The 12,754-nt window shown below is 46.6% G+C and overlaps 1 pseudogene; it reads right to left on the bottom strand.

The window, feature by feature from the left end:
* LOC139583517 (TRAF2 and NCK-interacting protein kinase-like) overlaps positions 1–12,754 on the bottom strand; it is a 67,735-nt pseudogene that overhangs the window by 8,029 nt on the left and 46,952 nt on the right.

Below are 12,754 nucleotides of genomic sequence, written 5' to 3'. Positions count from 1 at the left end.
CCCTCTGTCTCAGTATGTGTAGACCATGTATCTGATGCTGTCTGGACCAAAAGAGTATGGCATGTCATAATATTTCTGTCCAGACAGCATCAGATACTTGGGCTACATATATTGGGGCACTGTTTTGCTCATTAAGATGCTTTCTCTGGTGATATAGTTTCAGCAGAGAGGAAGAGGCGATGCGAGAGGGTTTACTCTCACCAAAATCTGTCCAGAATAAGCACAATGCGTTTCTACGGGCATAATATGCAGCCTTAAGCTTGTCGCCTTCCTTCGCACCTTAAGGACAAAGACTCCCATTGTTAGGGCGGAGACATGAGCACCTCATCATTGTATACAGATCTCTGGTTTCAGCCTCTTGCAAATTGGGTAGGAACATTGGCAGGTGCACAAGTGCACTGTTAGGATGCTGGATTCCCCTAAAGTAAATTGATGTTTCGCTAAAATTATAGGCTATAATTATTCCAGTCTAAATAAAATCATTCAAAATACTTCACCAGAGAGCATGACTTAGCCACAGAGGATCATTAGCTTCTTAAAAAAAAAGAACTAGCTGTGGATTGTTTCAAATCACGTGTGTGTTGACCTAGGCCTATTTGGGAAGCCCGCAATTTGGCTATTGCCTCTGGCAATAGGTCTAGCTGATTGAGTTGCGGCTGTCAGTGAAAAGCATCTAGATTCTAGAAGATAATGTGTCTTTAGTATAATAATTAAATGTTGCAACAAGAAGGGGAGGGGTGTGGCAACAATATGGCGCATCTCTCTCCAGAAAGCATGCACTCAGCTCTCCAGAAAGCATGCACTCAGCTCTCCAGAAAACATGCACTCAGCTCTCCAGAAAGCATGCACTCAGCTCTCCAGAAAGCGCTCAGCTGTCTCCCACCAATTTCTGTGGATTTATAGTTTTATTGTATGAATTGTTTGCCCTTTGCTAATACATTTTTTATATATTTTTTACTTTTTACCCCTCAGTGTGCATTCGCCCGGCCTGCCACAGGAGCGCGACAGGAGAAGGACATCCCGGCCGGCCAAACCCTCCCCTAAACCGGACGACGCTGGGCCAACTGTGCATCACCTCATGGGTCTCCCGGTCAAAGCCGGCTGCGACACAGCCCGGGATCGAACCTGGATATGTACCGATGCCTCAAGCACTGCAGTGCCTTAGACCGCTGTGCCACTCGGGAGCCTGATTGTTTATTTTTTGAGTAATTCTCCATAACATATCATCAGCAGCTCTAGTAGATGTACCGTTAATCCCCTGTCATTTGGTTACATGAATTTCTGTTAATGTATTAATTACAGTCATTTACCATACTCATTATCAGACAGGAAACGTTGTTTGCAGAGTTCACAACCTGCTACACTTGTGAGAAACAAGTTTTGGTTTATTTCATAACAATTACCAGATTTGTCAATTGTTTCATTGTCTTTTGTTTGGAGTGCTCCATGTGAGCAATGAGCATGTGTCTGGTTTCCATTTCCTGATAAAGTTGAGGGAGCGCACGTGCCTGAGCACACACAGAAATAGGCCTACCTGGCCTGCTGCGTGCAAAAGTAGTTAAGTACCCATTTGGCAATGTCTGATTTTTGATCGTTATAGCTCACCACATCCACCACTAATAAACTGAGCTTCTCAGTCATTTTTTCTTCACCTCACACAGTAAGTCAACAAAGTCTGTTTTTGTGAATGACAGTTCCTCAGTATTTGAAAAATCTTTCCAACACTCCTGGCCTTGATAATCACGCATCGGTGTAAAAGAACAGAATATCTTGATCTGATTATTCCATATTGTCCATGGGATCCCGAGTGGCCCAGCGGTCTGAGGCACTGCAACTCAGTGCAAGAGGCGTCACTACAGTCCTTGGTTCGATTCCAGGCTTTATCACATCCGGCCGTGATTGGGAGTCCCATAGGGCGGCACACAATTGGCCCAGCGTCGTCCGGGTTTGGCCGGTGTAGGCCGTCAATGTAAATAACAATTTGTCCTTAACTGACTTGCCTAGTTAAATAAAGGTTAAATAATAAATAAAAATATATAATAATATATCCAGTGGAAATGTCATTAAAAAAAACAGCTGTCTGTCCCGAGCTCAATGGCACAGGAAACTCTGAAGACCTGGAATAGGCTAGTTGATATAATGTTGCAGGTTCCCCAGAGACAGCTTGGGGCTGGATCCAGTTGATGATTTGATACAATGTTGCACGTTCCCCAGAGACAGCTTGGGGCTGGATCCAGTTGATGATTTGATACAATGTTGCACTTCACCAGCAATAGCTCAAGTCAAGACAGATAAAAAGGGAGGCAGAGAGGCGGAGTAGAGAGATGAATGTGAAATATTTTCGAAAATGTTTAATTGTCGACTTTTGGCCAATGTATTTTACTTAGTTGACGATTAAGTTATAGGCTTACTGCATTGGCCTGAAGGCTATCTCTGAGTTCTATGCTCTCATTTCTTCAGCCACCAATGGATCACAGTGTATCAATGTGTCTATATGGCAGAGGCTGATTCTCTCGCCTTAGTTGAGTTTTTACTTTGACTTTTTTATTGTTTTACTTCAGATTCATGATTAACAAAGTAACACTGATTTTGAGAAACAAAAACGTTATTAGTGAAATGAAACTGTTCCACGAAAATGCGCATATAAAAAGAATCATAACTGGCATGCAGATCGGTAGAGATGGTAATATAAACTGTAGCTTCCCCAACCTTGAAATTCACAAGCTGCCTATGGTCTTCACTATAACACTCCTTAAAAAATTGTGAATATGCAAGCGCATGCACATATAGGAGGTCCAGTGAAAAAATGTGCCCGCCATTAGAAACTGATTCGTTCTGGTCCTGGTTGGGGAGCAGGGGCTGGAGTTGGGGAGCAGGGGCTGGAGTTGGGGAGCAGGGGCTGGAGTTGGGGAGCAGGGGCTGGAGTTGGGGAGCAGGGGCTGGAGTTGGGGAGCAGGGGCTGGAGTTGGGGAGCAGGGGCTAGAGTTGAGTCTGGGGTTGGAAGCTGAAAAGACTCGGAGTCCTAGCCTTACTAGTGGATCAGAGGGGGATAGAGAGGGAGTATAGAGGGGTAGTGAGGGGTAGTGCATGGTTGTGCGGAATAGTGAGGGAGAGGGGTAGCCAAGGTTAGAGAGGGACTAGTGAGAGGTATTGAGGGGTGTATTTTATGAACCAGTGAGAGGCATAGAAGTGTTTGTGAGGGTGGCAGTGAGAGTTGTGTATATAGTATGTGTGTGACCTACCAACAGATGTAGGCATCTCTCCCCACTGCAGCACCACGTCTTTAGTGATGCGTCCGTAGGTGTTGACGTAGACGCCCTCGTCCTCGTAACACAGCAGCATCTCCATTCCGTCGGTCCGCGGCAGCACCACGATGGCATGGGGCGTCACCTGACTCTGAATCTGCCGGGGGCGATAGATACCACACAGTGGAGGGGTGGGGGGCTGGTGTCAGCCTGGCTGGCACAGAACACGACCCCCGCAACTCCTCTACCTCCAAATCTCTCTTTCTCGCCCTTCTTTCCCTCCCTTCTTGTCTTGTGGCCAGCTCCCCACCCCCCTGTGCGATGAGAAACTGCTGCAACAACGGAATCTCCCGCTCCATCAGTCACACAATCACCATGGTAACACACAATGTCAACAAAACAGCCTTGTCATGGTTTCAACAACATAAATGGTAACCGTCATGGTATTTGAGCCCTGAAACCAGAACCGCCACACGGTAGGTACGGTTACCATTTAAAAGGTAGTAGTTCAGAGGGAAACCATCTTCTCACCACCAGAGTGCAGAAATCAGATGTTACCTGGTTCAGTAGTCCTTCTCTGACCACGCACGCACACACATACACGCGCATGCACACGCAGCCTTACGTGGGAGGGGATGTAGATGTCATACGGGTTGCCAGAGTCGACATCGATTACATGAAACCCAACGCTGGAGCCATAGATGACCTTTAACCTCTGACCTTCCTCCACTGTCAGGTCAACCAGCTGGGGGCGGTGCTGTAGGTCAGTGAACGACTGACAGACAGAGAGTGGGGAACAGAGACATTATTGAGAGAGATACTGTAGAGAGCATTCAGCTACAAAATGACTGCTGTGGCATCACCCAGGTGGGAGCTACACACTGGTAGGGGAGGAAATAAGATAATAAGATAATATTTCTGTGTGTTACCTTGAAGGCCATGAACTTGTGGTAGGGTTTGGGTGCCCAGGCGTAGATCTCCACTGAGTTCTTCAGAGCAATCACCAGAAACTTGATCCTCTCATACTTCACTGGAAACACACACACACACACACACACACACACACACACACACACACACACACACACACACACACACACACACACACACACACACACACACACACACACACACACACACACACACACACACACACACAGGAGTCAATCACTTGTATTAGTACCGGTGATAATGCCTTGGCTTTAGCTTAATGGGCTAATGCAACACACAGACACCCAGGGTTAAACGTCATGCCCCCAGTCCACACACGTACCGACTTTGTAGTGCACACAGCCCTCCAGCTCTCCTACAGTGACCCAGCCCTGCTTCTTCTCCACCTCGGGGTCGTTGTGTAATATCCTGTTCCTCAGCCAGGACAGGTAGTACACACGCAGCTTATTCTTCTTCCCTGGAGGAGGAGAGGGGAGAGGAGAGAGAGGGGAAAGGAGAAGGGAGAGAGAGGAGAAAGGAGAAGGGAGAGAGAGGTGAATGGAGAAGGGAGAGAGAGAGAGAGGGGAAAGGAGAGTAAAGGGAAGGGGAGGGAGGGAAAGGTCTTAAGCCTGTTGGCTATTTGAGAGTGATCATAGAATCTGAACAAAGCAATGCTACAGGCCTCCAGCTCTTTAGGAAACACAAGACTGCCTTTTGGGGCCAGACAGTTAAAAACCACAAAGTCAAAAACAGAAACACACCATAAATCTTCCTCGATGGGGCCACAGAACCCTTTGTTAAAGTCTAACTGTGTTCAAGTAGCTGTCTTGCTGCAATCAGTCCTACCAGATATGGTGACCAGGACGTTGAGGCCCTCCAGAACGTCCATCTGTTGGAAGCGGCGGCGGTTGATCAGGTTATACACCTTCCCCTGACCACTGCGGTCCAGCAACATAAGACCGTTCTCTGTCCCCACCAGCAGGTTCACACCTAGACACACACACACACATTTAAAATACTTTATTTGAATCCACAAATCACATTACAGTCAAGAACAATTCCAAGATTTCATAGGTCATGGATATGTGGACACTTACAGATACAAAAGTCATGGATATGTGGACACTTACAGATACAAAAGTCATGGATATGTGGACACTTATAGATACAAAAGTCATGGATATATGGACACTTATAGATACAAAAGTCATGGATATATGGACACTTATAGATACAAAAGTCATGGATATGTGGACACTTACGGATACAAAAGTCATGGATATGTGGACACTTACAGATACAAAAGTCATGGATATGTGGACACTTACAGATACAAAAGTCATGGATATGTGGACACTTACGGATACAAAAGTCATGGATATGTGGACACTGACGGATACAAAAGTCATGGATATGTGGACACTTACGGATACAAAAGTCATGGATATGTGGACACTTACGGATACAAAAGTCATGGATATGTGGACACTTACGGATACAAAAGTCATGGATATGTGGACACTTACGGATACAAAAGTCATGGATATATGGACACTTATAGATACAAAAGTCATGGATATATGGACAGAGAAAGCACCACACACACACACACACACACACACACACACACACACACACACACACACACACACACACACACACACACACACACACACACACACACACACACACACGTGTCAACATATATAACATATATTTGAAGTGTCTTACCCCAGAGAGCAGCACACAGTATCTCAGAGTTGAAGCGCTTCTTATATTTGCGTATCTCAGGCGTGTCGCTATGAGGTCGTATGTTGGTCGGGTTCACGTTGACCACACTGATCTTTCTGGCCTCGTTCAGTCTGGCCTGCTCCTGCTCCTGAAGCAGCAGCTCATTTGCAAAGAGAGCTGCAACCACAGGATAACATTATACTAATGTTCACACAACCTTTTAAACTTACAACAACAGGACACCCTGTACAGTATGTTCACACAACATTACAACCTTAGAGCAACATTCATGCAACCTCCTCCTTCCTAAGCAATTTACTGGCAACAAGAGCTAGAGCAAAGATGACAGAAGATTGACAAGATAACTGACTCACCAGAGGCAGAGTTTTCATCATCATCATCGGTGGGGGAGGTTCCGTAGACTCGTGGATCAACGAATGGCGTGAAGGAGGAGGACTTGGAGCCACTCCCACTGCCCATGCCATACTGCAAATCAGAGAGAGAGGGGGTGGGATCAGGACCTCAGAGCATTATAGGTAGGGTTCAGAGTTTTCCCTGACCATCTAAATAAGAAAAACTCCAGGCCCCAATTTCTGTCCTGAGGTAACAGGTTGCCAGGTGGTGAGAGTTTTCAGCATACACTTACGGGTTGCCAGAGCAGAAAGTGTGTTGAGCAACATTAGGCTTGGTTTACCATGCAAACACACAGCATGCAGAGGAGAGAGAGCAGAGAATGTGACCAGCAAAAAAGGAAGGCAATGTATGGAAGAAATGGTTATGGACTGGGTTAAACTAGGTTAGAGTGGGTTTAATCGCGAGCCAGACAGACTCAGCGTCTAGGTCCAAGTCAGACTTGACAGGGTGAGTTTTTTTGTTTGTTTTAGTACAGGATGCAGAGATAGCACAAGGGCACAGAGCCACAGGGCTAGGTAGCCAGCAAATCCAACCCGCTTGCTTACAACTGCATTAAGGTTGGACAGGCTTCCTGTGTAGATTAAGACACCACAGAGCTGGTGCGAGATATGGCTCGGACAGTGCCTCAATTCAGGAACGAGAAATACGTTGTACTCCGAATTGTCCCATTATCCCAAATGTTACTCCGAGAAGATTAAACGACTGCTACTGTGACTAGCACCCGTTGTCTCTCTCTCCTCCGTGCTGCAGCGACCACCACAGAACATCAAAGTGTTTATCGCGCTGTCTGTGTTCGCACCGGACTAGTATTATCAGAGAACCTTGGAGTTTGCCAAAAAAACAATAGGTTATTCTGGTTGGAAAGTTTACTCTCCTGCCATGTAAAAATTACTGCCACGGCAGATTAGGACGGGATGTGGTGTTTTGTGCTCGTGCACATAAATACATAACCCGACCCCCCCCCCAGTAAAACTAATTCCGTCTGAATATGGCTCAATAGAGCCTGACCTATAGCCAGGGCCGGTCTTTGCCATTCTGCCGACATAGGCGAGCCCAAAAGATGAAACCCCCTGCAAAACTAGACTCATCCCAGTAAGCAAAATGAAGTTGAAAAGACATCTAAAATAAGTATTTCCCAGACTTTGAACTTACACGGAACCCAAACCGGCTACACGCGTGCGCCATCGTGCGCTATCGTGCATTCATTTATTTTGTCCCACTACACCAAACGCGATCACGACACGCAGGTTAAAATATCAAAACAAACTCTGAACCAATGACATTAGTTTGGGGACAGGTCTAAAAGCATTAAACATGTATGGTAATTTAGCTATTTAACTTGCACTTGCTAGCTAATTTGTCCTATTTAGCTAGCTTGCTGTTGCTAGCTAATTTGTCCTGGGATATAAACATTGAGTTGTTATTTTACCTGAAATGCACAAGGTCCTCTACTCCGACAATTAATCGACACATAAAGAAGCTAGCCAGAAGCTAGCCAGTTCACGGGCTAACGTTAGTATTCAGCTAACCACGGTTGGCGGTCATCAGCTATCCTTTAGCTCGAAAAGCTATCGCCAGTTTTGTACAACGCGACTCAGACCAAAGCATACCGGACCTATTTTCTCTCCATATCCCCGGATTTCTACCGCAAGCTCTGGACCTTTACACCTGGATCTTGCAGCTAGCTAGCTGCTATCCGAGTGACTATTGGCTTACGTCGGTCCGGGAGCAAACATCAATTATTCCGGAGCTAGCCAGCTGAAGAGTTCCATCAGCCACTCCTGGGCTACAATCACCTATCCGGACCCGTTTTACTGCTGATACGGAGCCCCACCGGGCCTTCACGACTGGACTACCGACGTTATCTGCCCGAAGGAATTATCCAACTGGCCCCTCCGTCGCGACGTAACCTGAACGCCCATCTGCGGCCCGCTAATCATTAGCTGTCTTATCGGCTGCTATCTGAATAGGTCTATCGGACAATTTTCTTGGGTCACTATAACTATATCTATTTTGCCAATTGGATTGGTCCCCTCTACCACACGGAACCCCACTAATCTACCGACGGAAACGCACGAGGTGGCTAAAAACAGACCTCCATCCTCTGCCAGCTTGCTACCCATGGCCCGGCTAGCTGTCTGAATTGCCGTGACCCCAACCAACCTCACTACTCACTGGACCCTTATGATCACTCGGCTAAGCATGCCTCTCCTTAATGTCAATATGCCTTGTCCCTTGCTGTTCTGGTTAGTGTTTATTGGCTTATTCCACTGTAGAGCCTCTAGCCCTGCTCATTATACCTTATCCAACCTTTCAGTTCCACAACCCACACATGCAATGACATCACCTGGTTTCAATGATGTTTCTAGAGACAATATCTCTCTCATCATCACTCAATGCCTAGGTTAACCTCCACTGTATTCACATCCTACCATACCTTTGTCTGTACATTATACCTTGAAGCTATTTTATCGCCCCCAGAAACCTGCTCCTTTTACTTTCTGTTCCGGACGTTCTAGACGACCAATTCTCATAGCTTTAGCTGTACCCTTATCCTACTCCTCCTCTGTTTCTCTGGTGATGTAGAGGTGAATCCAGGCCCTGCAGTGCCTAGCTCCACTCCTATTCCCCAGGCGCTCTCTTTTGATGACTTCTGTAACCGTAATAGCCTTGGTTTCATGCATGTTAACATTAGAAGCCTCCTCCCTAAGTTTGTTTTATTCACTGCTTTAGCACACTCTGCCAACCCGGATGTCCTAGCCGTGTCTGAATCCTGGCTTAGGAAGACCACCAAAAACTCTGAAATCTCCATCCCTAACTACAACATTTTCAGACAAGATAGAACGACCAAAGGGGGCGGTGTTGCAATCTACTGCAGAGATAGCCTGCAGAGTTCTGTCCTACTATCCAGGTCTGTACCCAAACAATTTGAACTTCTACTTTTAAAAATCCACCTCTCTAAAAACAAGTCTCTCACCGTTGCCGCCTGCTATAGACCACCCTCTGCCCCCAGCTGTGCTCTGGACACCATATGTGAACTGATTGCCCCCCCATCTATCTTCAGAGCTCATGCTGCTAGGTGACCTAAACTGGGACATGCTTAACACCCCAGCCATCCTACAATCTAAGCTTGATGCCCTCAATCTCACACAAATTATCAATGAACCTACCAGGTACCACCCCAAAACCGTAAACACGGGCACCCTCATAGATATCATCCTGACCAACTTGCCTTCTAAATACACCTCTGCTGTTTTCAACCAAGATCTCAGCAATCACTGCCTCATTGCCTGCATCCATAATGGGTCAACGGTCAAACGACCTCCACTCATCACTGTCAAACGCTCCCTGAAACACTTCAGCGAGCAGGCCTTTCTAATCGACCTGGCCCGGGTATCCTGGAAGGATATTGACCTCAGCCCGTCAGTAGAGGATGCCTGGTTATTTTTTTTAAAATGCTTTCCTCACCATCTTAAATAAGCATGCCCCATTCAAGAAATTTAGAACCAGGAACAGATATAGCCCTTGGATCTCTCCAGACCTGACTGCCCTTAACCAACACAAAAACATCCTATGGCGTTCTGCATTGGCATCAAACAGCCCCCGTGATATGAAACTTTTCAGGGAAGTTAGAAACCAATATACACAGGCAGTTAGAAAAGCCAAGGCTAGCTTTTTCAAGCAGAAATTTGCTTCCTGCAACACAAACTCAAAAAAGTTCTGGGACACTGTAAAGTCCATGGAGAATAAGAACACCTCCTTCCAGCTTCCCACTGCACTGAGGATAGGAAACTCTGTCACCACCGATAAATCCACTATAATTGAGAATTTCAATAAGCATTTCTCTACGGCTGGCCATGCTTTCCACCTGGCTACCCCTACCCCAGTCAACAGCACTGCACCCCCAACAGCAACCCGCCCAAGCCTTCCCCATTTCTCCATCTCCCAAATCCAGTCAGCTGATGTTCTGAAAGAGCTGCAAAATCTGGACCCCTACAAATCAGCCAGGCTAGACAATCTGGACCCTTTCTTTCTAAAACTATTTGCCGAAATTGTTGCAAACCCCTATTACTAGCCTGTTCAACCTTTCTTTCGTGTCGTCTGAGATTCCCAATGATTGGAAAGCAGCTGCGGTCATCCCCCTCTTCAAAAGGGGGGACACTCTTGACCCAAACTGCTACAGACCTAGATCTATCCTACCCTGCCTTTCTAAGGTCTTCGAAAGCCAAGTCAACAAACAGATTACCGACCATTTCGAAACCCACCGCACCTTCTCCGCTATGCAATCTGGTTTCAGAGCTGGTCATGGGTGCACCTCAGCCATGCTCAAGGTCCTAAACGATATCTTAACCGCCATCGATAAGAAACAATACTGTGCAGCCGTATTCATTGACCTGGCCAAGGCTTTCGACTCTGTCAATCACCACATCCTCATCGGCAAACTCAATAGCCTTGGTTTCTCAAATGATTGCATCGCCTGGTTCACCAACTACTTCTCTGATAGAGTTCAGTGTGTCAAATCGGAGGGCCTGTTGTCTGGGACTCTGGCAGTCTCTATGGGGGTGCCACAGGGTTCAATGTTTGGGCCTTCTCTCTTCTCTGTATACATCAATGATGTCGCTATTGCTGCTGGTGAGTCTCTGATCCACCTCTACGCAGACGACACCATTCTGTATACTTCTGGACCTTCTTTGGACACTGTGTTAACAACCCTCCAGACGAGCTTCAATGCCATACCACTCTCCTTCCGTGGCCTCCAACTGCTCTTAAATACAAGTAAAACTAAATGCATGCTATTCAACCGATCGCTGCCTGCACCTTCCCGCCCGTCCAGCATCACTACTCTGGACGGTTCTGACTTAGAATATGTGGACAACTACAAATACCTAGGTGTCTGGTTAGACTGTAAACTCTCCTTCCAGACTCACATCCAAACATCTCCAATCCAAAGTTAAATCTAGAACTGGCTTCCTATTTCACAACAAAGCATCCTTCACTCATGCTGCCAAACATACCCTCGTAAAACTGACCATCCTACTGATCCTCGGCGATGTAATTTACAAAATAGCCTCCAATACCCTACTCGATAAATTGGATGCAGTCTATCACAGTGCCATCCGTTTTGTCCCCAAAGCCCCATATACTACCCACCACTGCGACCTGTACGCTCTCGTTGGCTGGCCCTCGCTTCATACTCGTCGCCAAACCCACTGGCTCCAGGTCATCTACAAGACCCTGCTAGGTAAAGTCCCCCCTTATCTCAGCTCGCTGGTCACCATAGCAGCACCCACCTGTAGCACGTGCTCCAGCAGGTACAGTGGGGAGAACAAGTATTTGATACACTGCCGATTTTGCAGGTTTTCCTACTTACAAAGCATGTAGAGGTCTGTAATTTTTATCATAGGTACACTTCAACTGTGAGAGACGGAATCTAAAACAAAAATCCAGAAAATCACATTGTATGATTTTTAAGTAATTAATTAGCATTTTATTGCATGACATAAGTATTTGATACATCAGAAAAGCAGAACTTAATATTTGGTACAGAAACCTTTGTTTGCAATTACAGAGATCATACGTTTCCTGTAGTTCTTGACTAGGTTTGCACACACTGCAGCAGGGATTTTGGCCCACTCCTCCCTACAGATCTTCTCCAGATCCTTCAGGTTTCGGGGCTGTCGCTGGGCAATACGGAGGTTCAGCTCCCTCCAAAGATTTTCTATTGGGTTCAGGTCTGGAGACTGGCTAGGCCACTCCAGGACCTTGAGATGCTTCTTACGGAGCCACTCCTTAGTTGCCATGGCTGTGTGCTTCGTGTCGTTGTCATGCTGGAAGACCCAGCCACGACCCATCTTCAATGCTCTTACTGAGGGAAGGAGGTTGTTGGCCAAGATCTCGCGATACATGGCCAAATCCATCCTCCCCTCAATACGGTGCAGTCGTCCTGTCCCCTTTGCAGAAAAGCATCCCCAAAGAATGATGTTTCCACCTCCATGCTTCACGGTTGGGATGGTGTTCTTGGGGTTGTACTCATACTTCTTCTTCCTCCAAACACGGTGAGTGGAGTTAGACCAAAAAGCTCTATTTTTGTCTCATCAGACCACATGACCTTCTCCCATTCCTCCTCTGGATCATCCAGATGGTCATTGGCAAACTTCAGACAGGCCTGGACATGCACTGGCTTAAGCAGGGGGACCTTGCGTGCGCTGCAGGATTTTAATCCATGACGGCGTAGTGTGTTACTAATGGTTTTCTTTGAGACTGTGGTCCCAGCTCTCTTCAGGTCATTGACCAGGTCCTGCCGTGTAGTTCTGGGCTGATCCCTCACCTTCCTCATGATCATTGATGCCCCACGAGGTGAAATCTTGCATGGAGCCCCAGACCGAGGGTGATTGACCGTCATCTTGAACTTCTTCCATTTTCTAATAATTGCG

The sequence above is a fragment of the Salvelinus alpinus genome, chromosome 8 (genome assembly GCF_045679555.1).
Source record: "Salvelinus alpinus chromosome 8, SLU_Salpinus.1, whole genome shotgun sequence".
Classification (NCBI taxonomy): domain Eukaryota; kingdom Metazoa; phylum Chordata; class Actinopteri; order Salmoniformes; family Salmonidae; genus Salvelinus; species Salvelinus alpinus.
This window is presented reverse-complemented; position numbering and strand designations above follow the sequence as displayed.